Below are 4588 nucleotides of genomic sequence, written 5' to 3'. Positions count from 1 at the left end.
TAACGGTTTATCTAGATCTATCACGCTGGTACTCGTCTTCCAAAAAAACGGGCAAAAACATTGAGAACACACGAGTTTACAGCAAGTGAAATGTGTTTCGGTTTATCCCATTTTTATCTCTTACAAAATGTAAGAAAATATATTTTCTGTGAAATATATACTCTTCTAATATTGTATTTTGTTTCACATACCGCCACAAGAGCGAAATAATAGATACAATGTCATGCAAAGGCCATATTATGTGTATTTATTGGCGTTCGCATTAGTTTTTTTCGAGGGAGGGGCAAGACATACTGGTACATATTAAAGTACAGGCATGGATGGTCAGGCACACCATAGAAACTAATTTATAGGACAATATAAAATCCTTCTTAAATGTCACAGTTGTTCAAATTAATAAGAGATACTGACATTTATTCCAAATGTAACATTTACTTGTGATATTTATGTCTGCACATCTCAAATGTTTACACTGGTTTAACTTATGAAGGTGTATATCATTACTGATCATCAGTTCATGATTTAATATATTTACCACTGCTGAAGTGTTTTGGGTTTTTCTTTTTTGTATTATAAGTTGTCGTTAGACATCTCTCTCTCTCTCTCTCTCTCTCTCTCTCTCTCTCTCTCTCTCTCTCTCTCTCTCTCTCTCTCTCTCTCTCTCTCTCTCTCTCTCTCTCTCTCTCTCTCTCACGCTATCATGGACACGCTTCATCAATATGGGCTGTCTGTCCATGGCAGGGTTAGTGGTTTGTTGACGAGGGTGTAGTGGCCTTACGCCTTACCCATTGAGTCGTTACAACTCGCTCTGGGTGGGAGCCGGTATCAGAAGTTCTGCGAACCGAGTTTCTACCAGCCTTACGTACGATGGCTTAACCACGACACCAACGAGGACGGTGCTACCCACTGTGAGAACATGGCTAGTAATTCTAAATTGCTAAAACTTTTACTTACGTCAAGCTTAAGCATATGCCTGCGACTTGATACTTAGTTTTTGGGTATTTGGGTATGTCCAGAATAGATTTTTTCAGAATTTTCGCACATGTAAGTTTGAAGGTAAACCCTGATCATGTTTGAATAATGGAAATGCAATGAATTCGAAATGTTCAAATAATGGTAATTTGTTTTGAAAGGACGAAGACATGCCAGAACCTAAACCTGGTTTGGGAGTAAAGAATTCATGTTTGAGTACGTTCGAATCAAGGGAATAATATAAAACAAAAAAGCTTTTTATTGAATTTCGACACTATTGCGAAAAGACACTTTTAGAAAATTGTTCCACCGTCCCCTTAAACTCCAGTTAAAAACAAACAGTGATTTTAAGATGTTGAAAAGTTGTTAGTATTTGATAAAGGTAGTATATTTCAAAACGGCGAGCTAATTGAAATATAATAATTCCGAAAATTTCAAAAGATCATTGTTCGACACAATACAAACACATGGCAATTTTGTTCTGGGATGGCGGTAAACAAGATTATGTTACATGTAGCTTGTTATGGAAAACATATATATTGCAATTCGGCACTTTACATTGCAGAACAATACCCTGCATAATCATCCATCAGTAAACACAGTATACACTAGAGTCCCGCTTATTAAATATTACAAAATACCACGTGAATTGTAATAAAATATCCCGGTTGCTTGCGCCAAGGGAGACAGTCGGCGTGAACAATAGAACAGTATTCGTTAAGCTATATATCAAGTACAGGTTGATGAGTTTGAAAAAGGCCATCACAGAGTTATCCAGCAAAAGGAGATTTATTGGTTTAGAAGCAAATATCGATCGGGGTTTTTTTCTCTTTTTTGTTTTGTGTGTGTGTAGGAGGCGGGAGGGGGCGGGCGGAGGATTATCCCCGAACTGGTAGTTCAGAATTTTTTTTTATTATTATTAATTATATGTGGTAACGGTATTCATGATGGGTACCACCAGTGGGGCAGGATGTGCCCACTTTTGCGAACATCTGATATCATTATCGTTTGACTCTTCTGACAGTGATTCATGAGTGCATGTCATCACAGCTGTATTTATTCCATTGAGATCGGTTCTGTTCTGTTCTAGATTTCATTAAGTAGCCTAGTCTGGGAATGACAGTCTTCTTTGTGGCAATGCAAGAAAGAAATAGTATTCGGTAAAATATCTATTCGGGCGTGACTGTTCTGTAGACGAGTTACTAGATAGAGACCTAATATTTCAGTAAGCTAGAAAAAATGCTTCATCATCACCATCGTCATTAGCATCAACAAACCATGACCAGCACCACTAACAACAGAACCATTTCAAGCACACCGTCATTATTACTGTCATGAGCAGATCATCACCCATCACCACAACCACTATTACTACTACTACTACTACTACTACTACTACTATTACTATTACTACTACTACTACTACTACTGCTGCTGCTGCTGCTGCTGCTGCTGCTGCTGCTGCTACTACTAATACTACTATTATTACTACTACTACTACTATTACTACTACTACTACTACTACTACTACTACTACTACTACCATCAACATTATTATTATTATGAACATACCATCGCCACCACCTCAACAACATCATCACTATTAAAAAAAAAATCCTATTCTTCTTCTTCTTATTATTATTATTATTAGCATACCATCACCACAACAACCATCATTATTATTATTAGCATACTATCGTCACCACCATTATTATTATTAGTAGTAGTAGTAGTAGTAGTAGTAGTATTAGTATTATTATTATTGGGAACATCTCCATCATCATTATATATTTCGAGCATACCATCATCACCACCATTATTATTATTATTATTATTATTACTATTATTATTACTATTATTAGCATACTATAACCACCACCATCATCATTATTATCATTAGCGTACTATTATCACCACCATTATTATTATTATTATTAGCATGCCATCACTACCATCATCATCATCATTATCATTATCATTATCATTATTCTTATTATTATTATACTATCACCAGAGTACTCTGACCGTAGGGGGCTGGACGGACATTTGGACAGATTTTCAGCCAGGGCTACATCACCACCACCACTATCATTATTATGAGCGTCATCGTCATTGGCATCATGATATCACCACTATAACCACCACCACTATCATAATTGTCAACCATCACAATCTTCATCATCATCATTATCATGCGCACTGCCATGAATACATCATTTTCAACACTCCAAGATTTGTTCCAACTGGTACGGGAATTACTACTTTACGTGTCTATATAGATATTGGTTTATGAAATTTAGCATTTATTTCATAATTAAACCTCAAACGGGCATGTTATCATTAGGTTTACTTTTGGGATGATGATCATACATAATTAAACTATTGTTATCAACATAACTCTGTGTAAAATAGATTATTATCTCCTACAATGATTTAGATAATTTTCAGTAAGCGTTTCGTTGTCTAAGCAAGTACATAGAGAATACAAAACGAGTTCCCGTGTGAGACTGTTTATATTACGAGTGTGTATTCAATTGTACATCACGAGTTTTAATATCAACGGTCTCACACGGGAACGAGTGTAGTATTTTATTTATTACACCATACAGGAATGAACACCAATCACACAGAATGAATTCCTAAATAATTAAACAAGAGATTAAAATCCAGATTAAAGACTGGGAAAATAACGTCACTTCAATACGTTCATTTAGCTATTTATCAATGACACTTTGAATTCCTACGTCACGCATCTATCAATGAAGTTTACACAAACAATATTGTAAACATATTCAAGGCTAAACAAAATTATTAAAATAAATATTTTGTTAAATTATGCTGCTAACATTAATTATTAGAACTGACAGCAAGTATTGTTCCGATTTGGAAATATGAATCGAAAGAACCATGCGCACACGTTTTGTATGCACAGCTATGAGGGGTTGTACTGTGTGACACGGTTGATCATGACCCCTCAAAAGGCATATTCCACAATGTGAAAAGACGACAAATATCGCATGGGTATCTCTTCCACCGCGGTGTAATAAAATGTTATCTCTTCGTATTCATAAGCCTTCTCCTTCAACATGTTCTCGTTAATCAACGTACAATGCATTGAAATGAAGAAAACAAACCTTTCGTCAAATATATAAAACATACAACAGTATAGCCGAGGTGTGTGTCCAGGACATTATGCATATAAATGAAATAACATGTGATTTTAAGAAAGAAAACAGAAATAACTAGACCACTTATCAACCGTTGTTCTGGAACATTGAAATAAAAACAAAATATAACTTCTCGTCAAATATATAAAGCATACAACAGTATAGCCGAGGTGTGTGCCCAGGACATTATGTATCATCTTTAATTAGATAAATAAATTAAACAACATGTGATTTTAATAACGAAAAAAAAACCCAGAAATTAAATAACTAGGCCTTGCGTCATCTGTTGTTATGGAACACGTCTTATGGGACCGTTATTATTTTCTTTTAGTTGCTTAATTTACAGCGCATCCGTCATGCGTAGCGCTATCACAGAATATACCAGATGGAAATAATGCTACTGCTCAGTGAGCCAGTGAGCTGTGTTTTGTAGAAGATACTCGCGCAAA

This window comes from Gigantopelta aegis, chromosome 8, assembly GCF_016097555.1.
Source record: "Gigantopelta aegis isolate Gae_Host chromosome 8, Gae_host_genome, whole genome shotgun sequence".
Classification (NCBI taxonomy): Eukaryota; Metazoa; Mollusca; class Gastropoda; order Neomphalida; family Peltospiridae; genus Gigantopelta; species Gigantopelta aegis.
This window is presented reverse-complemented; position numbering follows the sequence as displayed.